Source organism: Nicotiana sylvestris, chromosome 6, assembly GCF_000393655.2.
Source record: "Nicotiana sylvestris chromosome 6, ASM39365v2, whole genome shotgun sequence".
In the NCBI taxonomy this organism is placed as follows: Eukaryota; Viridiplantae; Streptophyta; class Magnoliopsida; order Solanales; family Solanaceae; genus Nicotiana; species Nicotiana sylvestris.
In genome coordinates, this window is record NC_091062.1 from 40,991,731 (window position 1) to 41,019,509 (window position 27,779).

The 27,779-nt window shown below is 40.4% G+C and overlaps 1 long non-coding RNA gene across 1 annotated transcript in view; it reads left to right on the top strand.

The window, feature by feature from the left end:
• Nucleotides 1-2,737: 2,737 nt before the first annotated feature.
• LOC138870141 (uncharacterized) overlaps nucleotides 2,738-27,779 on the top strand; it is a 295,068-nt gene continuing 270,026 nt past the window's right edge. Inside the window, exons 1-2 of the long non-coding RNA XR_011400376.1 lie at nucleotides 2,738-2,810; nucleotides 8,501-8,592. This is a non-coding gene — a long non-coding RNA (uncharacterized lncRNA). The remainder of the gene's footprint in view (nucleotides 2,811-8,500; nucleotides 8,593-27,779) is intronic.

The window sequence follows — 27,779 nt, forward strand, 5'->3', positions numbered from 1 at the left end:
GTATTTACTTTACAATATTTATTTTATAAGACTTCTTCTTTATTTAAACTACAGTATTTTAGTAGATGCTCCTTCTGTCCCATTTTAGGTTGATAGTCTCTAATTTATATGAAGCAGGATTATCCCCTATTAGAAGGTAAGATGAGTTTGAACGCTTTATATACCAAAAGTCTTGGTAATATAAAATTTCTTTTATATTGAAATTAAACGTAAGCTTTAAATTTTAATAAAAATATTTGTTCCAGAAACAAAATGGGTATTCAGTATAGTCTCTTTTCTGACTATAAATTCACGTCTTCTTTAAAAAGTTATATGCTATATGCAAAAGCTTTGTTAGGTCCTGAAGGAACTTGCCTGTATTCTTGTTACAAAAATATTAGAGAAAGTAACATTAAGAAGATTATTCAATAAGCAAACAATCTTCAGGGCCTCCTAATCTACCTGGCCGTGTCTGATGCTGTGGTGATATTTACTCTATCACCACGCCAAAAACTTTTCCTAAATTACCAACTGGTAAAGTCCGCTCATTAGGGCCGATCATAAGGCTACCTCGACAAGCGGAGGGATTAACTGTATGGATCAAAATTCGGCTTAGGAAATTAGGCGTGGGAAGATCGCTAAGTGAGAAGATTGTGGTTCGACTTGGGTGGCCAGGTCGAGGTCGATCAAAGCACAATAACGAGCAAACGTTGGGCAAGTCGTTAAAGCCGAGGTGGAGTGACGAAGAGTAGGAATAACAGCTAGTATAGTGTCGAAACTAGCGACATGAATATTCCCTTGAATATTCTCTTTGTTGTACTTTTAGGGCTTTTTAGAAAACATCGCATATGAATAGAAGAAGAGAGGGGGGGGGAGGGGAAGGGCACGTGAGATTCGTTGTGAGAAGAACTCTTGTAAGAAGTTGACTCTTAAGAGAAAATACTGTTACATCCCACATTTTCGTATGTTAAAGTTTCGTCATAAGTTAATCGACGTAAGTTCGGGGATGAGATTATTTTGAGATTTTAAGTATTATTCTATTTCAAACAAATGATAAGTAAATTCATGAAGGTGAGAGGGGAAGCAAGTCGAAGAAAATGAATTTCATTGAAATTTTGTATTTTGGGATAAAATACGGCTCAAGCTAAAATACTCGGTATTTATGGACTAGTACCATTCAAGGTAACACATGACCATAATAGTAAGGTATGTGAAAAGTGAGTAATATTTCAAGTAAGTGGAAATAATTCTCAATTTTACGAGTAATTGATTAATTACCGGGTAACAAAACATTACCCGGTTAACTAATAAGTGGATAAATAACTAATAAATAAACCCTCCCCCGTGGCAATGAGCCACAAAGCCTAGACAATGACTAAGTAGTCATTATTCTAGGTGGCTGCATGGGAATAAATTAAATGAAGACTTAAAGTCAAAGTCTTGGTAAGACTTGTAAAGTCTTATCTAATTAGACAATTTAAAACTTCAATTCATTTTCGTTGGTTTGAAACCAAGAACTTGGAATACAAAATCATTCTTGTGCAACTCCAAGCCAACAAATTTGTTCTTGGTTTTGAAACCAAGAACATTAAAACAGAACACTTCGTCCAAGTATTCAACTAGTTAGCCAAATCCAAGTATTTTAAAATCCCAATACTTTCATCCAAATCTTGGCTTCACTTCAGTTTAATGTCTTTGGCATTGGAAACCAAGAACTAGTCTCGTCCAAATCCTTGGCTCCATTTTGTTATTTTGGCAGTGATACCAAGCCAATTTCATTCCTCAAATTCAAAAGCGCAGAGACCTAAATCCAATTTTTGGGTTCTAAGTTCAATCCACGAAGGTTTCGAATGGGATAATTATACGGAGTTATTCCAATTCCAGGTATGTTAAGGCTATCCCTTCTTTCTTTTGGCATGATCTATACGATATGAACAAAACGTGAAAATGCACAAATTCCATAAGTGACTCTACTCATAGAAGTAATAGAAATATCTATGTTCTTTAATTTCCATGTGTCATAATATTTTATCATTTGTTCATGGGTCTCAGAAAAATACGAAAGTTGAAAAGATGTTACTTTATGATATTGCTCAAGAGGTAAAATGGTCTTATGACATTCCAAATGATTTTATTGACGTACTTTACATGCATTGCGTTCATGTGCATTGACCCATGACCAGATGGCGTTATATACGTGTATATATGTAAATATATGTATATGGGATATGGGAAAAGGTTACGGCGTTATATACGCACCACCACTTAATCAGCTGGTATATGATGATGATGTTGTCCACAGTGGCTGAAATATGATCCAAATGGCGTTATATATGCATATATATGTATGTACTCAAACGGCATTATATACGCGTATATATGTATGTATATAAATGGATATGGGATATGGGAAAGGTTATGGCGTTATATACGCACCACCACCTGATTAGCTGGTATACGATGATGATTTTGTCCACAGTGGCCGATATGATATGATGAGATGCCCTCAGAGGCTGATGATGTTATGAAACATGTACCTATGCATGACATGACAGTCATACTCATATGCATGACGCTAAAAGTAATTTATGATTTGCAAAGTTATTGAGACTTACAGGTTGAGTCATGTATCTATATTTCTTCCATGTCTATTATGTACTTATTTATGTCCTTACATACTCGGTACATTATTCGTAGTGACATCCCTTTTTCCTGGGGATGCTACGTTTCATGCCCGCAGGTCCTATAGACAAGTCGAGAGCCCTCCAAGTAGGCTATCAGCTCAGCGGAAGATGTTGGTGCGCTCCATTTGCTTCGGAGTTGCTTGTTTGGTTAGTATGATTTAGACATGTATTGTTTGGTATGGTGAGACTCTGTCTCAACCCTTATAATATTTATGTATTCTTAGAGGCTTGTAGACATATGTCATGTACGTGAAAGATTGTACGACCTTGTCAGCCTATATTTTTAGTTGTTAAATGATTATGTTGGCCTATTAGGCTCGTATGTCTCGTGTATATGATGAGGTAATAAGAAAGATACGTTACGTTGGTACTCGGTTGAGTAAGGTACCGGGTACCCGTCCCGGCACATCGGTTTGGGTCGTGACAAAAGTGGTATCAGAGCAGTTCTGTCCTAGGGAGTCTACAAGCCGTTTCTAGTAGAGTCTTATTTATGGGTGTGTTGTGCACCACACTTATAAGTAGGAGGCTATAGGGCATTTAGGATTGTCACTCTTTCTTCTTACTCTATATCGTGTGGTAGAGCTCACATATAAGAATTCGAATTCCGAAATTCTTTTGTTATTATTCATAATAAGACGATACCTACATCCAAAAAGAAGGATTGGAAAGAGAGATAATTGTGGAAGAGCTGAGTCAGAGGAATTGAATTTTTGTATAATGCCTAAGATAAGTAAATGTGAGGTCTTTAGTAGATCATGGGTGTACTGAGAGGTGCAAGCTTCTTGATAAGAAGCCTTAGGGCAAAAATGTCTATCCATCTTTATGGTAAAAAAAAAACAATGAGAGATTAAGAAGATAAATAAAGGTTTCAACAAGCAATGGAAGCAAGATGAAGAAGGGTACGAGACACCCAATTAATAAAGGCTAACGACGTTTATAATTGAGGCAGAGGAACATAAGCTTTTTGAGTTATATTCAATAGTAACAGAGGTATATACAATTGGTCGTACCCATTCCAGATATGCCCTATGGGGATTAACAGAAGTAGTATAAGAAGATATGATGGATGAATTGTTTGCGTCAGTTGACATTTCCGAAGGATATTGCAAATATGCTAATAGATCTCTTTATGAGACACCAGATGGTGCACTCTGAAATAGTGCATCTAGATATGAGTACTACAAAGACATGCACTATAAGCCTTAAATGGATAAATATTACTTTAGTGTGGCTCGTATCCCTAGTAAAACGAGAACGTTAAGCAACTTGAAGAGCCATTGGATAGAGCAAAGGGAAGCTAAGACCAAAAAATGTCTTGTTCAAGTTCGCAGAATAAAGTGATAGGCACAAATGTTAGCGGGAAATAAGAAGAGAGTTAATGAAGCATTATGAGTAAGATATGATACACGAGTAATAACGGTAGGTCAAAAAAATGATGATAGTATTACAGAATTTACAGTCAAGTGAAGGGAAAGACAAAAGATGACAGGCCATGAGAAAATGAAAGAATATAGTCCATAAAGTCATATCCTTACTTCGAGAAACAAGTTCGCAACTCTGACGCAATTACCAAAAGGAAAAGTTAGACCTTAGAGTAATAGAAGCCAGTATGGATTGGTGAACAAGATAAACTAAACATGAAATAGGGACTGAGTGAGTTGATAATAGTCGGCATCATAAGAATTTCATATCGTATTCCGGAAATAATAGGACGGACAACAGAAGAAGGTTCATGAGAAATTCAGAGGATGTTCATTCAGGAAGACGCTTCCCTAAAGCAAGCAATGTTAGCAAAGTTAAGCTTAAGGGACTGTATGTACTAGTTACATTAACTGTCACACTCGTGAGTAAGGGGATTTGTTATCCTTGGTACGGAAGGATTACCGCAAGGCGAGTAAGAGTCATCGATGGTGTGAAAGGATGCCAAAAATAAAGAGCAAAAATATCTGTAGGCTGGTCGTCATAGCTCCAAGTCTTAGTACTCCCCTAAAGGGGGGAATATAGAGTAATATATGAAGAATGCGGTGAACACGAAAAAGGAATGAGATTACACTTATTCAGCTCCTACGCATATGCTACAATTCCAGAACATTATGCAAATACGACGTCAATGAGAGGAAGTAAGGGTTCCTGCTCGAGATGTTATTGATAATTAAGGAGCCAGTGCGAGACGTAAGTTAAGACCAAGGAAATAACCCAAGAAAGAATTTCGCGAAATATTGATATGAGAATGGGCCAACGAGTAGTTAGTAATTGATTCAGGAAAAGCTTAGTTATGGCTAGTCAAGAAGTTACAGACAAATAAGCAAATCATGCAAGATAAATGTAGTATACCCCAACATGGAGAATTCAGCCTCACAGTAATGTCATTATAATACTGGAGATATATTCAAATAAGAGTAAGGGTATCAAAGGTACCGTATGAGTTTTACGGAAATAAATAAGAGTGCCACTGGAAGACAGTCAAAATATTACTTCAAAAGCAACCCTACAAGCACAAGGGCATGGAAGTAAGTAACTACGGATAAGTATATGCAAGGAAGGACATTAGAAGGTCCGTCGAGTATACAATGTAATAGGCTCACAACTTTATAGGAGCTAGAGAGTCTTCCCTAAGTACTACGATGAAGGACTAGCTAAAGAAACAAGGAAGAAGGCTTCAGCCTAAGCACAACAACCTAAAGAGAAAATTGTCGTGTAACAACAAATCTCACAACAACATTGTAAGCACTCCAAATGAAAGGGGTACCTACCGTGGTTAATGAACGGGAAGTAAAATTAAAAGTAATATTCGAGATCATATGAGTTGCACGAAAACTCTTGCATGCGTGGGAACTAAGATAAGCTAAGTATGCACGTAACAAAGGGGCAAAAAGACCAGGAAAAGTAATAGCTTACGTTAAAGGAAGTGAAGAAGGAACCAAAGGAATTATTAAATCAATGATCCCGAGTTGATGACGTTATGAACGCACTTAAGAGTTTGGAGTTCTATACCTGCAGCATATACAGTCGTAGAAGATTCTGGTATACGTTAAAAGAAGGAATTGAGCCCAGGTCATATACGAAGGATTGAATTGTTAAAAGATTTTATCATGGATATCACTCATCGCCTATGAAAGGCTAAAGTAATAACCAATACCAGGAGTCGCATATCAGAATATAGCATAAGCCTACATAAAGGCTGATCAGGAAACAAAAAAAGAGGAAACTAAATAGTTACATCGACTAAGCAAAACAAAAGGGACCAAGAGAATTATAGGCCTCAGGATCACTCTTAAGTAGCAGAGGCATAAGAGAGATAGTGCAGTAGCCATAAATTATAACGGCTCTACGATGAAACCAACTGAAGAGTACTAGCCTCATAAGAATTCATTATGAAGCTCCCACCAGATTATGTATGTACCAGAGGTGCGAGTATTATAATAGATCTTCAAGTTATGGACGTGAATTACACCTAGGTGGAAGAGAGGTTATGAAGGATATTAAAGATATGATACGAGATTTTAAGTAAGTAAGGTAAAAGTGAACGACATACGAGATACTCAAATGTAGAAAGTTTTGAATAGTCCATACTTCAGATAGAAGGTTATAAGCATGGAGATTCAATATATAGGAATGATAGCGGAATAGTCAATGGCATATCTCATAGCCTATGGTTTCTAGGTATCGAGAAGGCTAATTAATACAGTAAAGAAGAGTTAGAGACAATGTGATGTCCCTCTTGATGTCCCAGAATGACATAAGGAAATCTATGATACAAGCAAGTTGAAAGGTTGCAAGTAATATAAATAGAGTTGTGTAGGTCGCAAGCCATTGTATGGTGAAGCGACAAGGTTCTAGAAGATAAGAGTAAGGATAAGAAAGGGCAAGTGAGAAGGTAACGAAAATGGATAAGTCCTCAGAATTACGCCCATGAAAATAAGAAGAGCCGATGATTTCTCTAAATTATACAAAGCTCACTATAGCCTAAATAAACTCAAAGGAATCTAAGACTAATAGAATTTAGAATGCCACCCTGGTAGTTGAATGAGGGTACAATTGTGATAGAAAAAAATGACGTTTGGGCCTTCGATTAAGTAATGATTCAACGAAGAAAAGAAACAGATCATATGAATTGGACAGGATTAAGGTACCCACACAAGGTGAATCGCATTGGGATGTTGTGAGGTACGGTAATGAAAGCAGGATATCGCCCTAGGTGGATCAATCTAATCATTTCAGACGTACCCCGATAAAACGTAAATCCTAGCAACAATATTACATAAAAGATTAAGTTATCAGTGGTATATTATGGATCAAAATTGATGGATAAAAGTTATAAAGTATGAGAAGAGATTAAGCCGTCATTCTTAAGATGAATAGTAATATGGAAGCATTAGAGGACATAGATTTATAGGTATGGGATAAGCAATGAAAGTAACCTAGGATTTGGCAGCAGACCTCAGTAACGAGAAGTCGAGGTAAGAATTATGGTATAGTATGACCTATGTAGATGCAGTGAAGTCATACGAATGGATAACCACATCTATAGAATAAGATATAGCAATATTCGTAAGTTTGACAAAAACAAAGAGCGAAGAACTTCAAGATTGGCTGGGGAAAAAGGAGAGGAGAGTCGCATAAGCACACTTACAAGGTCAGTATCGAAGAAGCTACATGATTGGAGGTAGCAACAGTTATGAGATTGGGAGGAATTTGATCACAAGTCATGACATGGGAAAGAGGCCTAAAAGGGGAGAATACCCTAGACTTTGGACTTATTCACAGAACAGTTGCCTAGATGGCAAGATGTTACATTCGAGGACGAATGTTCCAAAGGGGGGAATGATGTTACATCCCACATTTTCGTATGTTAAAGTTTCATCGTAAGTTAATCGACGTAAGTTCAGGGATGGGATTATTTTGAGATTTTAAGTATTATTCTATTTCAAACAAGTGATAAGTAAATTCATGAAGGTGTGAGGGGAAGCAAGTCTAAGAAAATGAATTTCATTGAAATTATGTATTTCGGGATAAAATATGGCTCAAGCTAAAATACTCGGTATTTATGGACTAGTACCATTCAAGGTAACACATGACCATAATAGTAAGGTATGTGAAAAGTGAGTAATATTTCAAGTAAGTGGGAATAATTCTCAATTTTACGAGTAATTGATTAATTACCGGGTAACAGAACATTACCCGGTTAACTAATAAGTGGATAAATAACTAATAATTAAACCCTACCCCTGTGGCAACTTTACATGCATTGCGTTCATGTGCATTGACCCATGACCAGATGGCGTTATATACGCGTATATATGTAAATATATGTATATGGGATATGGGAAAAGGTTACGGCGTTATATACGCACCACCACCTAATCAGCTGGTATATGATGATGATGTTGCCTACAGTTGCTGAAATATGATCCAAACGGCGTTATATACGCATATATATGTATGTACTCAAACGGTGTTATATACGCGTATATATGTATGTATATATATGTATATGGGATATGGGAAAGGTTATGGCATTATATACGCACCACCACCTGATTAGCTGGTATACGATGATGATTTTGCCCACAGTGGCCGATATGATATGATGGGATGCCCTCAGAGGCTGATGATGTTATGAAACATGTACCTATGCACGACATGACAGTCATACGCATATGCATGGCGCTAAAAGTAATTTATGATTTGCAAAGTTATTCAGACTTACAGGTTGAGTCATGTACTCTATATTTCTTCCATGTCTCTTTTGTGCTTATTTATGTGCCTTACATACTCGGTACATTATTCGTATTGATGTCCCTTTTGCCTGGGGATGCTACGTTTCATGCCCGCAGGTCCCGATAGACAAGTCGAGAGCCCTCCAAGTAGGCTATCAGCTCAGCGGAAGATGTTGGTGCGCTCCATTTGCTTCGGAGTTGCTTGTCTGGTTAGTATGATTTAGACATGTATTATTTGGTATGGCGAGACTCTGTCTCGACCTTTATGATATTTATGTATTCTTAGAGGCTTGTAGACATATGTCATGTACATGAAAGATTGTACAGCCTTGTCGGTCTATATTTTGAGTTGATAAATGATTATGTTGGCCTATTAGGCCCGTATGTCACGTGTATATGATGATGTAATAAGAAAGATACGTTACGTTGGTACTCGGTTGAGTAAGGTACCGGGTGCCCTTCGCGGCCCATCGGTTTGGGTCATGACAAATACAAAGTTTACCTTTCAACAATGATTGATTCTGTTGATTATTCTATCTTTCTACTGACACGGTCCAAGAAGGCCTTGTCCATTTTCTTACTTATTGGCCACACTTTGTTATTAGGAGGAAGAATCTTCCACATCATTCAATATTTGGGTGAATCATTCTTCCTATTCACATTTGTTACCATTTTCATATTTATTGCTCATCATCCACTCTTCATTTACTCTCAATAGCGCTCAGTTAATAATCTGATAACTGATTCCACGTATTAAGTAGACGATACTATTTAAACATTTATCTAGATTAAAGAATTATTATGCTTGACTAGGATTCGCCTTTCACCTTATTTATCTTTTAATTAGTTCAACAGAGAGTACTATACTTTTTGGTAAAACAAATTGGCATCGTCTGTGGGAAGTTTCTAGTCAAAATCATAGTCTTTCTAGATCTACAAAAATATACCGAGCGAAATACAGAACTTTCTTTCCCCTACTTGCATAATCTAACATGGCAAGAAATAGAGAAGAAAGATTAAAAGCAGTGGCAGGCCTTACTACTAATCTCCTAAACACCATTAATGAAACTAATGGAGAACACGAGGAGAATGTGACACCAAGCGCTTCACCTCGGCAAAGTGATTCACCCCCCTTTCATGGCAGTGTTACTGTTTCGCATGGAAATGGATCCTCTACGTCCACGACGGAAGAAGCACCACCAGCGGTGAAAAACACTACTAGAAGCATGACTAACGAATATAGTGAGCAGTATACTCGACAAACCCGCTCAGAGGGTGAGCAGAGAGGGCGTGCAAGTCGATATCGCAACAACAACCAATGAGCAACACACCCCACCTCCCTTGACATGTATCACTCACTTTGTTAATGATGCAGGTAATGACGCCCTCGCTGCTATCCTAAGAAAAATGGAGGAGATGGAAAACGAAAACAAAGTACCCCACGACCAAATGAGAGAGCATCAAGAAAGGGTAGATAAGATACTAAGCGTTTCAAAACTCCTACAAAAGTAGTACGCCGACCGGTTTGTGGAACAACCATATAGCGACAGAGGCTGCACCACATTCTACACCCAAAAAATTCAAGATGCCACCATACTTGAAGATATACGACGGTACAACAGACCCTGAGGATCACATCATCCACCACATCACCGCAGGGAAAGTCAACGACCTTGCAAAAGAGAAGGTCACATCGATATTGCTGAAAAAGTTTGGTGAAAACCTAACCGGGGGAGCATTAACATGGTACTCGTAATTACCCGCACAATCCATAAATATATTCGAAGAAATGGCCGACAAGTTCGTCACCGCCCATGCAGGGGCCAAGAAAGCGGAAGCCAGAGTGAATGACATATTCACCATTAGACAGTCACCTGGCGAAGGACTCAAGGACTTCCTCGCCCGGTTCAATAGAGTGAGAATGACCCTTCCAAATGTATCAAAGGGGATGGCAGTAACAGCTTTCCAAAACGGACTAAACAGGAGCGGTTCGAGGGCAACCAAAAAGCTGTTGAATAGACTCATGAAGTACCCTCCCACCTCTTGGGAAGAAATATATAACGCTTATTATGCCGAGGTAAGAGCGAATGAGGACGACCTTAACGGTCCAACCAAGCGGTTGATGTCAGTCCAGATGGAGTCGAGAAAAAACCACAGAAATGATAACAACAGGGATCATGCAGGTCCATGCCTCAATCGCAAAAGACACCAGCCGTACACCAGGGCAGCTACCGTTTCACCTTCACTACAGTGACGGCTCACCCGGGCCACAAATAGGGACTCATCGAAATGAAAGTGGTAGACCTCCACTGTTATCTACTCGTTACTTCTATGTTTCTCCTTTAGAGATAGTCTACGCTCTAGAGAAACTTGTCCATAAGGTGAAACGACCACAAAAGATGAAGTCCGGCCCAAACACCAAAAAGTCAAATTCCCTTTATGAATTCCATGAGGAGCGAGGCCACAAGACCAAAGACTGCATCACCTTGAGATAGGAGGTAGTAAACGTGCTCAACCAAGGGCATTTTAGGGAACTGATGAGTGACCGAGGAAGAGCGAACTTCGCTTGCAAACAAGAACAACATAAAGCCCCCCGAAGCCGCCCTCCCCAACCCGTACCATCCAGATGATCATCGGCAGAGGCGATGACGCAATAATCAACAACGTGAAATTCAAGACCACCCACAAGTTAAAGCAGTCGATCACCCATGAACATAAATGACGACCTCGAAGAAAGTATTATCTTCGATGAGCCAGATACCCACGGTTTGACTTTTTCTCACTATGATGCTCTTGTTGTTACTTTAAAAATTTTAGATACTGATGTAAAATAGATTATGGTAGATGACGGAAGCGGCACATGTATTATCCACCCTTGAGTCCTCGCACAAATAGGGCTCGAGGATGAGATAGTACCACGCTGCATCACGCTAACAGGTTTTAACAATTCCTCGAGCCTTATTTGTGCGAGGACTCAAGGGTGAATAATACATGCACTGCTTCCTTCATCTACCATAATTTGTTTTACATCGGTATCTAAAATTCGTAAACTAACAATAAGAGCATTATAGTGAGGAAAAGTCAAACCGTGGGTATCCAACTCATCAAAGATGATACATTCTTCGAGGTCGTCATACCCTTCATGGGTGATCGACCGCTTTAACTTGTGGGTGGTCATGAATTATACGATTTTATTGTTGCATCGTCACCTTCACCGATGATCATCTGGATGATACGGGTTAGGGAGGGCATCTTCGGGGGGCCTTGATGTTGTTCTCGTCCGCAAGCGAAGTTCGCTCTTCCTCGGTCACTCATCAGTTCTCTCAAATGCCCCTGGTTGAGAACATTTACTACCTCCTGTCTCAAGGCGATGTATTCCTCGGTCTTGTGGCCTCGCTCCTGATGGAATTCATAGAGGGCATTCGACTTTCTGGTGTTTGGGTCGCACTTCAACTTTTATGGCCATTTCACCTTAGGGTTGAGCTTCTCTAGAGCGTAGACTATCTTTGAAGGAGAAACACTGAAGTTATGAGCATATAATAGTAGAGGCATACCTCTTTCATTTCGGTGAGTCCCTGTTTGTGGCCTGGGTGAGCCGTGATTATAGAGGGGGTACTAAGGCGGCTGCCCTAGTGTACGGCTGGTGTCTTTTGCGATTTGAGGCGCTGACATGCATGGTCCCTTTTGTTTTCATTTTTGCGGTCTTTTCTCGACTCCATCTGGACCGACATCAACCGCTGGGTTTGCCCGTTAAAGTTGTCCTCATCCGCTCTCACCTCGGCATAATAAGCATTATGTATTTCTTCCCAAGAGGTGGGGGGGTACTTCATGAGTCTGTTCAATAGATTTTTGGTCGGCCTCGACCTGCTCCTGTTCAGCCCTTTTTGGAAAGATGCAACTGCCATCCCTTCTGATATATTTTGAAGGGCCATTCTCACTCTATTGAACCGGGAAAGTAAGTCTTTGAGTCCTTTACCAGGTGACTGCCTAATGGCGAATATGTCATTCACACTGGCTTTCGCTTTCTTGGCCCCTGCATGGGCGGTGACGAACTTGTCGGCCATTTCTTCGAATATATCTATGGATTGTGCGGGCAGTTACGAGTACTATGTTAATGCTCCCCCGGTTAGGTTTTCACCAAACTTTTTCAGCAATATCGATGGTACCTACTCTTTAGCGAGGTCGTTGCCTTTCACTACGCTGACGTAGTGGATAATGTGATCCTCAATGTCTGTTATACTATCATATATCTTCAGGTATGGTGGCATACTGAATGTTTTGAGTATAGCATGTGGTGCGGCCTCATCACTATATAGGTGTTCCACAAACCGGCCGGCGTCCTGCTTTGGTAGGAGTTTTGGGGAGCCCGATATCTTATCTACCCTTTCTTGATGCTCTCTCATTTGGTCGCAGAGTGCTTTGTTCTTATTCACCATCTCCTCCATTTTTCTTTGTATAGCAGCGAGGGCATCATTACCTACGTCATTAATAGAGTGAGTGATACCTGTCGAGGGAGGCGGGGTGTGTTGCTCATTGGTTGTTGTTGCTATGTCGACTCACACACCCTCTCTGCACACTCTCTGAGCGGGTTTGTCGAGTATACTGCTTAGTGTATTCGTTAACCATGCTTCTAGTAGTTTATTCAGCGCTGGTTGTGCTTCTTCCATCGCGGACGTAGAGGCCCCCTTTTCATGAGAAGCGGTAATGCTATCATGAGGGGGGGTGAATCACTTATCCTAGGTGAAGCGCTTGGTGTCACATCCTCCTTGTCTTCTTCGTGAGTTTCATTGATGGTGTTTAGAAGATTAGAAGTAAGGCATGCCACTGCTTTTAATCTTTCTTCTCCATTTCCTGCCATGTTAGATTATGCAAGTAGGGGAAAGAAAGTTTTGTATTTCACTGTCGGCGTATTTTTGTAAATCTAAAAAGACTATGATTTTGACTAGAAACTCCCCACATCTGGTACCAATTTGTTTGACCAAAAAGTATAATACTCTTTGTTGAACTAATTAAAAGATAAATAACGTGAAAGGCGAATCCTAGTCAAGCATAATAATTCTTAAATCTAGCTAAATGTTTAAATAGTATCGTCTACTTAATGCGTACAATCGGTTATAAGATTATTAAATGAACACTTTTGAGAGTAAATGAAGAGTGGACGATGAGAAATAAATATGAAAAATGGCAATAAATGTAAATAGGAAGAATGATTCACCCATCTATTAAATGACGTGGAAGATTATTCCTCCTGATAACAAAGTGTGGTCAATAAGCAAGAAAATGGATTAACAGTCTTACAAGAGTTCTTCTTAGAATGAATCTCATGTCCCATTTTCCCTTTCTCTGTTCTTCTATTTATATGGGATGTTCTCTAAAAATCCCTAAAAAGGTACAACAAAAAAAATATTCAAGGGAATATTCATGTCGCTAGTTTCGAGACTACACTAGCCGTTATTCCTACTCTTCATTACTCGACCTCGGCTTTAACGACTTTCCCAGCGATTTCTCGTTATTGGGCTTTGATCGACCTCGACCTGGCCGCCCAAGTCGAGCCACAGTCTTCTCACTTAGCTGTCATGACACAAAACTAACCCTGCCGTGATGGCGCCTAAAGTTATACTAGGCAATCCGACAGACTACCAAAACCAATCATTATTTTTATTTTTAAGATAAAACCAAAGCTATGTAACATGAAATCTGCATAAGGAGTTAAATCAAAATAACAGTGCGGAAAGAAAGGCCGACATCGCGGTGTCACTAGTCATGAGCATCTACTACAACCTTCTGACAACATAAAGACTAACATAGCTTGAAAATCACTTAATACAACTAAGGGAGGATAAGGAGGGAGAAAAGTAGGGCTGCGATCGCCAGGAAGCTACCTTACTAACTCCGATGGACCTACCACTTTGTAATCAATACCCGCTACCAGGTTTAGAAATACCTGGATCTACACACAAGGTGCAGGAAGTAATGTGAGTACGCCAACTCAGTAAGTAATAAAAGTAAATAGAGACTGAGCAGTAGTGACGAGCAATAAAACATATACAGTTCATATCATGAAATCTCAGTAAAATACAACAGGCTTTTAAAATCAGGGTTTTGAATCAACTCAGCTCATTAAAATCCAGTTTTAGTAAAACCATTTAAAATATCTTTCTATAATTTTCAACGAAGTAATGAAACAATGAGTAAAAATGATGAAAACATAAACAGCCCCACAGGCAAAACTCACTCGTATACAGCCCCTAGGGCAACATAAATCAAGAACAGCCCCTCGGCGAACATCACTCATCAACAGCCCCTCGGGCAAACATGAATCATAAATAGCCCCTCGAGCAAACCTTACAGTCATTTATATACAGCCCCTCGGGCATTACCTCACAATCGCTTGTAAATAGCCCCTCAGGCACAATATGAATCAAGAACAACCCCTCGGGCAAAACATCATATCACTCACTTAGGGTACTCGCGCTCATTGGGGTTGTATAGACTCTGGAGGGGCTCCTACAACGCAAGCGCTATAATAAGACACCTCGTAACATAAATCAACAAGCCACCTCATGGCATAAAACTATCTGGCCCATCAGCCTGATAACTAGGGATTATGATGAATTTTACACTCCTTCTTAGTTAAGTTTTGATTAGAAATGTGTACAAAATAGTCTCAAAGGCTCACATGTTGTACTTGATTGCAGGGTTTGGTCAACAAGGTGACAATTTGTCAAAAACCAGCTCAAAAAGGAGTGAAACATGCACAAGTACCAAGACTAAGGCCAAACTTAGTAAAACACGACTAGTGCGGCCGCACACCATTTTGTGCGGTCTGCAAAGATTAAGTTCAGAGAGTATGCTTTATAGGTAGCCAGGCAATGCCGCTGCAAAGTATTTTGTGCGGACCGAATTGATTTCATTGCTGCCGCACTCAACTTTGTATGGTCCACAGAGCCCAAGATCAGAGAGTTGCCAAGTTGGAGGATTATGCCCAATGCGGTCCGCGGTCCATTTTGTGAGGACCGCAATAAAAGCCATCGCGGCCGCGGTGCATTTTGTGTTGTCTGCGGTGGCTAACTTCATAGAGCACATTATTTCAGCCAAGAGCCTTAGTGCGGTCGCACTCTATTTTGTGCGGTCCGCACTAGCCCCGTCGGGGTATTTTTGTCCAGAATTTTCAGCCTAGTATAAATAGTTTCTTTTCCCATTTTTAGGTCATTAGTTGTAGTTTGGACCAAAGTTGCGCTCATGAACAGTTCTTATTTTCTATTATGAGTAATTTTAGCTTAGTTTCATCATTGAATCTTCAAGTTTTATCTAGTAATTAATTATTATGGGCATTTCTTCATTTATTTCTTTGTTTTCTTCTATAATCATGAGTAGCTAGACCCATTAGCTAGGGTTATGGCTCAACACTAGTGTGGGTAATTGATGGGTCTTGTGTTTTAATGCTTGATTGTCTATGGGTGTTTGATATTTGGACCAATTTAGGATTTTAATGTTGAATTAGTGGTTGCAAACACTATTTTATGTCTAGTTGACTTTGGCTCTTCTTGAGAATGAGAGTCTAAGTCTATGAAATTGGTCCGACAAGGAATTGAGGCGTATTAAAGAGTTTGATAGCCCTAATTAAAGGGTTAAAACTAGAGATAGTAATACCCAACTTGAACCTCAATTGCTTGCACAAATTATCATACCCAATGGGTCTTGAGAAAGTCAATTCGGGAAAAATCACTTGAACTACCGAGAGGTATAGTGTGAGTAGAATCCTGCAATGGTTATATCATACTCCCCAAATATGACAATCTAGCCTTAGACTCAAGAATCCGTCAATTAGCCACCTAGGAGAAAGTCACTACCCTAGTGCCTTTTATCTATTTGGACAACCTTATTTTTCTCTTAGCTTCACTTAGTCTAATTGAGCATCTTAATAGTATAAATTTAGAATTAATATCAAAACCAACAATGTTTAGAAGTGCAATTAGGAATAATTATACAACACCAATTTAGATAGAAACTCAACTCCAATCTCTAGCTCAATGTGGAAATCGATCCCGACCTTCTCGGGTAAAAGCTTCTTCGACCTCTCTTGCTACTTTGTTGTAGTACAGGGTTGGCCTCGATCACTTTTTGGTGACGTTACCGGAGAGCTAACGGTTTTGGCTATCTATCTAATTAGTTTTGTGTATTGTTCTTCCTTTCTTTTGTGTTACTAATTTGTTTGTGTCACAACTTCATGTACCAAATAGCAGCAAACAACAATAACCCTCTTGGAAATGTGATTGCAAGGGAGGAGGTAGATGATGTCGGAGATGATGAGGTGCATCTTGTACCTCAAGGACAACATAGAGGCCGCCAGGCCAATGCTAATGCTATTGAAAATATTCCAGACCCTCCTCTGCCACCTCCAAGAGTGGCTCCTCGAGTGCTTCCAAACCAAGGCTATGTAAGTGCAATTTTGTCCCACCCCGAATTCAGGCGGGCAATTTTCAAATTACCAATGTGATGCTGACATTGCTGGAGCAACGTGTGTATTTTACGGGCGCTGCCAATAAAAATGCTTACAAACATCTCAAGGGTTTTGTGGATACCTATTGGGGGAGTAAGCAAACAAATGTGTCTGAGGATGCACTTCGGTTGAGACTCTTCCCATATTCACATAGAGGGAAGGCATTGGATTGGCTTGAGCGACTTCCCAACCATTCGATCACTACTTGGGATGAGTTGGCGGACAAGTTCATTGCAAAATTTTTCTCACCGGGGCATATGGCAGCTTTGAGAGATGAGATCTTGGATTTCAAGCAGGAGCCCACTAAACCGTTGCATGAGAATTGGGAGCTATAGAACAATAGTAAAGGAATGCCTCAACAATGATATGACTGAGGCGATGATCCAACAGACTTTCTACCAGGGCATTAACCCAACAAATCAGTGCATAGTGAACCAACCTTCTAGGGGCAACTTCATGAAGCTGACTTCTGATGAGGCTTGTGATATTCTTGATAAGATAGCAGACACTTCTTCTGCTTGGTAATGTAGAGCCAATGTGCCCCAAGGTGACCCCGCGGTCACTCATTTGCATAAGGAGTTACAAGATCATGGGCAGGCTATAGCTGAGTTGACAACTACAATGAACCAACTAGAAAAGGCACAATTGCAACAAGTTCAAAATCCACGCCAAGTGAATGCCATGGAGGGTGTCAACATGCTAGTCAACAAAAGAAGACAACGAGGTCAACAAAACCAAGGGAATTCGGAGGAATTTGACAATGATTGTGGTGGATTACAAGATGATGGTTATGATGGGCAGAATGAAGAGGTGCAATACGTGAACAATTATCAAGGCCAAAGGGGCAATTCTTCCAACCAACAACAATGGAGACCCCAAGGAAATTGAGGCAATCAACAACAACAAGGCAATGGTAATTGGGGAACAACCAAAATTCCAATTGGGGCAATCAGAACAATAATCAGAACAATCAGGATAATTGGAATGGTAACAACAACAACTGGGGTGGCAACAACAATCAAGGTGGGTGGAACAATGTCAATCAAGGAAACTGGGGGCAAGGCTTTCAAAGGCCTCCAATGTACCAACAACCGAACAATCTGTCCCCATTTCCATCACAAGGTCCTAGTTCTTCTAACAATGATATGGGGAGAATTGAAATAATGTTTGAACAAATGATGAAGTAGAATGCAGATTCTGATGATCAGTTGTCTTCCCATAATACTTCAATTAGAAATTTGGAGGTTCAGTTAGGCCAAATCTCACAGTCCTTGAATACTCGGCCTAAGGGGACTCTACCAAGTGATACGGTAGTAAACCCTAAGGGTAGGAACAATCATGTTGGGGCGGTAACTACAAGGAGTGCACGAGGCGGTGATGTTAATGCCTCCAAACAAAAGCAAATTTTGGGTGATGATGTTGAGTTGCAAGAAGATGAAGTTCCTTTGGTGGTTGAAAATGTGATTGCTCAAAATATAAATAAAGAAGTGAGGATTGATATTCAAGATGCCGAGGTGGAAACTCAAAATGATGTGAACCCGTCTAATAAACACATAATAGACATGCCGGAGCCAGTTGTGCCTAAAGCCAATGATCCTTTGCCAAGGACACCTCCAGCTTATCCTCAAAGGCTCGTAAAGCAGAAAAATGAGAATCAGTTTAAAAAGTTCATTGATATGATGAAGAGCTTATCCATCAATGTGTCTTTGGTGAAGGCTCTTGAACAAATGGCGGGTTATGCTAAATTCATGAAGTACTTGGTGACAAAGAAATGATCTATGGATTGTGAAACTATAAAGATGACCCACCAAATTAGTGCAATAGTGCATTCAATGGCCCCGAAGCTTGAAGATCCCAGTGCTTTCATCATTCATTGCACCATTGGGAGTGCGAACTTTGCTAATGCTCTATGTGACTTGGGGGCAAGTATCAACTTGATGCCCTACTCAGTTTTCAAGACTTTGGGTATTGGGCAACCGAGGCCAACTTCTATGAGATTGCAAATGGCGGATAGAATGATGAAGAGACAATTGGGTATTATTGATGATGTGCTTGTCCAGGTGGACAAATTTATCTTACCAACTAATTTTGTGATCTTGGATTATGTGGTGGATTACAAAGTTCCAATCATATTGGGGAGACATTTCCTTGCTACTGGGAAGACCTTAGTTGATGTGGAAGCAGGGGAACTCACCTTCCGGGTGGGTGATAAAAAAATGGTATTTCATGTGTGCAAGTCAATGAAGCAACCCAACAATTCTGAGGTGTGCTCTTTTGTGGACCTTGTCACAACAGTGATAGTTGATGATACCAGTGCAATGATCAACGTGGAGGACCCTCTAGAGGCTATATTGTTGAATCTTGATGACAATAAGGATGAAGTCCGAGTGAAGTGTCTGAATGCTTTACATGGGATGGGCTCTTACTCTTATGAGCCTAGAAAACTATCTTTGGACCTTGAGAATAGGAAGACTCCACCAATAAAACTTTCAATTGAGGAACCTCCGGTGTTGGAGTTGAAGTCGTTTCCTCCACACATCAGGTATGAGTTCTTAGGCCCTAGTTCTACTTTGCCAGTTATTCTTTCCTCTTGTCTTACTAACATGCAGGTGATGCCATGTTCGGGGGATAAGCCCCGCATTCCATATGCACAAGATTATTCTAGAAGATGATGTAAATCCCTCCTTGGAACATCAAAGGAGGTTAAACGAGGCAACACAAGAAGTTGTGTAAAAGGAGATGATCAAGTGATTGGATGCCCGGGTTGTGTACCCCATCTCTAATAGCTCTTGGACTTCGCCGGTGCAATGTGTACCGAAGAAGGGTGACATGACCCTGGTTGCAAATTCACAATATGAGTTGATTCCTACTAGAACCGTCACTGGTTGAAGTGTATGCATGGACTACCGCAAGTTGAATAAAGTGACCCGCAAGGATCACTTTCCATTGCCTTTTCTTGATCAGATGTTAGACCAACTTGCTGTGCGTGGCTTCTACTGTTTCTTGGATGTGTATTCTGGATACAACCAAATCTTGATTGCTCCGGAAGATCAGGAGAATACCATATTCACTTGTCCATATGACACCTTTGCTTTTTCTCGGATGCCTTTTAAGTTGTGTAATGCACCGGCTACATCTCAGTGATGTATGATGGCCATTTTCACCTATATGGTGGAAGAAATTTTGGAGGTGTTCATGGATGACTTCAGTGTTGTGGGTGATTCATTTGAGGAGTGTTTGAAAAATCTTGATAGAATTTTGGCCCGTTGTGAAGAAACCAATCTTGTTCTTAATCGGGAGAAATGCCACTTCGTGGTGAAAGAGGGCATAGTTCTTGAGCATAAAATTTCAAAGCATGGTATTGAGGTAGACAAAGCAAAAATTGACGTGATTTCAAGGCTCCCCTAGCTCTATCAAGGGAGTTAGAAGTTTTCTTGGGCATGTGGGGTTCTACCAGAGATTTACGAAAGACTTTTCAAAGATAGTGAACCCCTTATGCAAGCTATTAGAAAAGGATTCCAAGTTTGTGTTCGATGAGAGATGTATGCAAGCATTTGAACTTCTCAAGCACAAGTTGACCACCACTCCTATCATTACTGCACCTAATTGGAGCTTTCCCTTTGAGCTCATGTGTGATGCGAGCGATGTTGCGGTTGGGGTGGTTTTGGATAAAAGAGCGATTTAAGCTCATCCTCTGGCATGGCAGGAACTACATAGTCCTGAGCAGCTGCAACCGGCTGGGCTGGGTGTGCCCCCAGCGTCTGAAGTCCTTGCACTACCTGCTCAGGTGTGCAAGCGGCAGGAGTCTGATTGCCTCCCCCGGCCTGAGAAGTAGCTGCAGCTGTAGTGGTTGAAACCGCTTGAGCTAGGCTAGTCCAAACTAATACGATCTAAGCCAAGGCCTCCTGAAGACCCGAAATCACAATGGGTACAGCTGGTGCTGCTGGAGCATCCATAACTGGGACCTAATCCTGAACTAGGGTGACTGGTGGATCTGCATGTGCTGCCCTAGTTGTTGTGCGGGCCACACCTTTGCCCCTACCGCGACCACGACCGCGTCCTCGGCCTATGGTGGCCACAACTGGTGGTACTGGTGGTCGTCCATCCTGACCGGTAGCGCATGTCCTCACCATCTGTGAGAGAATAAAATAACAAAAGTTTAGTACTCGGATCAACAAATTCGCACGAGAAGAATTTCAAGAATATGAAGTTTTTCCTAGAGGTTTTGCAGCCTCGTAGAGATAAATACAGACGTCTCCGTACCGATCCACGAGACTCTACTAAACCTGCTCATGACCCGTGAGACCTATGTAACCTATGCTCTAATACCAACTTGTTATGACCCTAAACCCAGACCTGGCTTGTGATGACAAGGCCAGCCGACACTTCCCATTTTAGTATTTAACTGTTAAATAGTAAGAGACAGTCTAAAGCATGATAAAATAATCCAAAGTTTAAGCAGGTAATAGCATAATTTGCGGAATACAACCCAACACAGCCAAATACCGGGGTGTCACTAGTTATGAGCATCTAAACAATCTGGAGTACTCAGAGGAATCTATAGAGTTTAATACAGTAACTAAGAATATGGAGAAATAAGATATGGAAAAAGCTCCGGGCTGCGAACACCGATAGCTACCTAGAGACTCCTCGGATCCGCCTGAGCTGGAAAGATCAGCACTCGGGAGCAGGACCAGTTTCGCCTGAATATGCACACGGGGTGCAGAAAGTAAAGTGAGTACTCCAACTTAGTGAGTAATAATTATAAATAAAGACTACAAGCAGGAAATCACGTAAAGCACATTTGCAGACTATAATGAAGCAGTAGAATCAGTAAAATCTATGAGAAAGGTCATTTAACTCAAATTAAACTTCACGAGAACCTTTTTCAACAGTTTAAGTAGGTAAATAATAGGCAATTAAGGAAAATAAACACATAAAGGTTCGCCCTTCGGGCACAGTATCAACAAATCTGCCCCTCGGACAATATCTCAGAACAATTCCAGCCCCTCGGGCTATATCTCACATCATAATGGATACCAGCGCTCATTGGGGTTGTGAAGACTCCTAGAGGGGCCCCTTATGGACCAAGCGCAATATCAAGCCATCTCGTGGCATAATTATATAGGCTCTCGGCCTCATATCAACAAGTCACCTTGTGGCGTACAAATATCAGGCCCTCGGCCTCATAATCATAATCAGTGTTTCCTCACAACATAGGCCCTCGGCCTTACTCAGTCAGAATCTCACAAGCCACTCGGGCAACAGTAAAACATGGTGCTCATCCCAACATATCATTTAAAATATCATTTAAGGGTTAAAGTAGAGTAAACATGGCTGAGTTATGAGGCCTAAATATGGCATTCAGCCCAAATAATGATGATAGCAAATAGATTTTCAGTCAAATACGCGGTAAAATAGTCATTCGGGATGGACTAAGTCACAATCCCCAACAGTGCATGACCCGCGCTCGTCATCAAGCGTGTGCGTCACCTCAATATAGCACAACGTTGTGCAATCCGGGGTTTCATACATTCAGGACATCATTTACAATCATTAATCACCTCAAACCGGACAAATTTCTAGCTCGCGACGCCTTTGCCCCTCGAATTGTCCTCTACTCGCGTCGAATCTATCCAAAATCAGAATCATGTCGTCAAAATATGCTAAGCGAACGAAGCCCAAGCGAAAATAATCAATATACGACACAAATCCCGAAATTACCAAAACCTGACCCCCGACCCATGTCTTGAAATTCGATAAAATTCACATCAATAAGTTCCTTATCTCCCCACAAGTTCATACATATCAAAAGTACCAAAATCCGACCACAGTAGGTCCCTCAAACACCCAAGTCTAGGTCTCCAATATCAAGCCATAGTTTCCCCCAATTTTAACCCTTAAGTTCCATTAATTATAGCTATAATCCATGAAATAATACCATAGGGACGAGTTTTAGGTCCAAAATCCTTACCTCAATGAAGTTCCCTTGAAATCTCTCTTCAAAATCGTCTAAAAAGCTCCAAAGCCATGTCAAAATCGTGGAATAGCTCAAAAATCACGAAGTAAACATTTTACACCTTCTGGCCCAGGCATTTTCGCATCTGTGGTCAATTTACCGCTTCTGCTGTTTTGACTTAAGTTCCCATTCTTTCGCATCTGCGATGAAATATCCGCATCTGCAACATCGCAGGTGCAGTCCTCCTAACCGCTTCTGCGGTTTCTGCCTCCCTAGCTCATTTCTCCTTCTGCGGCTCCCATCCTTGCATCTCCAGCATCACACCTGCGGTCCCCAATCTGCAGGTGCGGAAATACCAGAAGCAGAAAAATCGTCAACTTCACAAAATCTCAAACTCCCCCGTCGACAATCCGAAATCACCCCGAGGCTCCCGGGACCTCAACCAAAAGCACAAACACATCCCATAACCTTATTCAAACTTGTACCAATCTTCAAAACACCTCAAACAACGTCAAATCAACTAAAACACATCGGATTCAAGCCTAAGTTTCCAAAAATATTCCGAATTCTACTTTTGATAAAAAACCCAACCAAACCACGTCCGAATGACCTGAAATTTTGCACACACATCCCAAATGACACAACGGAACTACTGCAACTCTCGGAATTCCATTCTGACTCCTATATCAAAATCTCTCCTACCAACCGAAAATCGCCAAAATATCAACTTTGCCAATTCATGCCTAAATTTACTCCGAACCTACAAAACTCATTTCGATAATGCTCCTAAGTCCCAAATCACCTCCCGAAGCTAACCGAACCATCGAAACTCACATCCGAGCCCTCTAACACATAAGTCAACATCCGGTTGACTTTTCTAACTTAAGCTTCTTCAAAAGAGACTAAGTGTCTCAAACTTTACCAAATCCTTTCCGAACCCGAGCCAACCAACCAGATTATTTACAAAACTGATAGACAAGCAATAAGAAGAAGAGATGGGGGAAATAGAACGGTAACTCATGAGATGACTGGCCGGGTCGTCACACTATTAATTTACATTCTAATAGTATTTCATCTATTTGGATATTCTATAAGTATTCAGCTAGAGCTCATGACTCTGTACTACCTAGTTCAAGGAAGATATTTGAGTATTGTCATTTTGACTTGTATTAACTCTTTTCCCGCTATTTTATTAATTTCTGTCTGATTATATCATTATTTATTGATTATATTTTGTTAAGTGATAAACTAACCTAGTCTTAGAGATTGGGTGTTATCATGACCCCTATGGTGGGATTCGGGTTGTGACACGTAATTAATTAGTCATTGGTCGTGAACTTGGTACAAATTAAAGTTAATTAGGAGTGTGCATCATACACAGTTATAAAAAATCAATGAGAGGGTTGTTAATAACTAGGGAAATTTAATTTAGGGGAGTTTTGGGAATACTGTATAGTCAAAGTAGAAAACTAACAAAAAACATGATAGTTTAAGTTGGTTTTAGTGTATAAGAGTGTCACGACCCGAATTTCTCACCCTCGGGAATTGTGATGGCGCCTACTCGTGAAAGCTAGGTAAGCCAACTATTAAGGTTTTAACCTATTAGCGATCAACCCAAAAGAATATAAAAAATAACTATAGCTAAACACATGAAAAGCGCGGAAAAGTAATAACAAATCCAAATAATCCAATACATTTCTACCCATGAATCTGGTGTCACAATTACACGAACATCTACGAATTTCTACAAACACTGGTCTAGAAAGAAAAGTACAATTGTTCTTGAAATGAAAAGAGACAACAGAAAGCTAAAATAGGGAAGGGAACTTCAGGCTCTACGGACGCCAGTAGATCTACCTTGGTCTCCTTGGACTAAAGGCAACTACCTCACCTACTCACCGGGTCCAGTACCGAAATCTGCACAAAAGAATACAGAGTGCAGTATCAGTACAACCGACCCCATGTACTGAGTAAGTGTCGAGCCTAACCTCGGCAAAGTAGTGACGAGGCTAGGACACGACAACTATATAAACCTGTATAGTTATATCATATACGAACAAAACAGTAATAGCAGGAAATAACACATCAAGATGGGAAGGGGACATACTGCGGGGAATATCAAGTTCTAACAATAAACTAATAGAGAATCATAAAGAACACCTTAGTTAAATCAACAGGAATAAGGAAAACAGTAACACGTGCATGACATCACCCTTCGTACTTTTACTCTCGTTCTCACCATAGGAAACAACAAAAACGGCACGACATCACCCTTCATGCATTACCTCTCATAATTATGGCACGACATCACCCTTCGTGCATTAACTCTCAAAATATCGACACGACATCATCCTTCATGCATTAACTCTCAATCATAGCACAACATCACCCTTCGTGCATTAACACTCACAATATCGACACGACATCACCCTTAGTGCATTAACACTCACTCACAATATCATGCATGACATCACCCTTCATGCTTTACACTCTTTCTCACCCAAACAATAGAAACAATACGTCCCGACAAGGGAATCAACAATTTTAACAATAACATCCCGGCAAGGGATTCAGCTATAACCAATCTCGTTTTCAACAATTACTTTACAAAATGAAACTCAACTTGAGCCAATACTCAACAATAGTCAATTACTCAGAAACTTTCATAAGCTTTGTTCAACATTGATAAATCAGTTTGAGCATGAAAGATACATAATAGAGTCACAACAATCATGATATAAGACTCACGGACATTTTTGACACTAACATATAGATACTCATCACCACACCTATACGTCGTACTCAATACTAACACCTAGAAAATAAGACCACAACTCCTATTCCCTCAAGCTAAGGTTAGGCCAAATAATTACCTCAATTCCACAGACAAGATTAAGCCTCAATTACCATTTTACCTCTCGGTTCCACTTTCAATCCGCTTGTATCTAGCCATAAATTACTTAATAACATTAATAAATGTAAATAAACCAATTCAAATACATGAAAATAGTTTTTCATTATTTTTCCAAAAAGTCAAAAATCGACCCCAGGCCCGCTTGGTCAAAACTTGAAGTTCGAACCAAAACCCGATTACCCATTTACTCACACACTCAAGTATGCAATTAGTTTTGAAATCCGACCTCAAATTGAGGTCCAAATCCCCAAAATTTGAAAATCCTAATTTCTACCCAAAACCCCCCCCCCCCCAATTTCACATGAAAAACCCTAGATTTTGAAGTGAATATATGTAAAAGATAGATTAGATTGAAGAAAATGAGTTACAAATTACTTACTTATGATTTGGAGAAATTTGAGCCTTTAAAAATCGCCTAAGGATGTTTAGGGTTTGAGAAAGTTGTAAAATAATGAAGAATCTCGTTTGAAATCTCACTTAACAGGTACAGTTATCGCAATTGCGATCAGTGGTTTACAATTGCGAACCCTTTGAAATCCAGCTATCTTCGAATTTGCGAACCCTTTGAAATCCTGCTATCTTCGCAACTGCGATGTGAGGGCTTTCGCATTTTCCAGCCCTGAGGTCGCATTTGCAATGAAGCCCTGCCCAGGCTTGGTTCGCAATTGCAACAATTTGGTCGCATTTCCCAAGCCTGACCACTTTGCAATGGCGAAGCCTGATCTTGCAATTGCGAGATCAGAGGCCTGTGCAAAGTACCAGATGCACAGTTGCATTTTCCTAAGTCCAAATCACCCCGTGACCTATTCAAAACTCACCCGATCCCTCGGGCCTCCAAACCAAACATGTACACAAGTCTAAAAATATCATACGGACTTACTTGTGTGATCAAATCATCAAAATAACATCAATAGCTATGAATTTAACCTCAAATTCATGAAATTCTTTAAGAACATTGAAATTTTTATTTTCTCAACTAAAGGTCCGATTTATACCAAATCAACTCCGATTCTTACCAAATTTCATAAATTTGACTTAATTATTATTTTAAACATATACCGAGCTCCGGAACCAAGATACAGGCACGATACCCTCAAGAACACACATCATTTCATTTCAAAAAGTGTTTATTTTTCCCAGCAAATAATTTTCTGTAAAAATTCTTTTCTCGGTCTAGGGACCTCAGAATTCGATTTCGGGCATACGCACGAGTCCCATATTTTACTATGGATCCTACGGGGCCGTTGGATCACGTGTCCATTTACCAAGAATGTTGACCAAAGTCAACTTTAATCAATTTTAAAGGCCAAATTCATTATTTTTCTTAAATTTCACTTTGAAGCTTTCCGGAAATGCGCCCAGACTGTGCACACAAATCGAGGTAAGACAAAAAGACGTTTCCAAGGCCTCGAGATGCAGATTTGACTTCTAAAACAATAGATGACTTTTAGGGTCATCACATTCTCCACCTCTAAAATAACCGTTCGTCCACAAACGGACATAGAAAAGTACCTAAGTCGTTGAAAAGATGAGGATAATAGCTCCGCATATTGGACTCGGACTCCCAGGTCGCTGCCTCAACATGCTGACCTCTCAACTGCACACCAACTGAAGGGAAATTCATCGATCTCAACTGACGAACCTGCCAGTCTAGAACAGCTACCGACTCCTCTTCATAGGTCAAGTCCTTGTCCAACTGGACAGTGCTGAAGTTTAACACGTGGGATGGATCGCCGTGATACTTCCGAAGCATGGACACATGAAACATTGGGTGCATAGCTGATTAAACTCGACGACAACGCAAGTCTGTTAGCCATCTCTCCTACTCGATCAAGAATCTCAAAAGGACCGATGAATCTAGGCCTTAGCTTTCCCTTCTTCCCAAATTTTATCATGCTCTTCATGGGCGACACCCGAAGCAACACTCGCTCTCTGACAATGCCACATCACAAACCTTGCAGTCGGCATAACTCTTCTGCCTGGACTGAGTTTTACGAAGCCTATCCAAGTCTGTACCCAA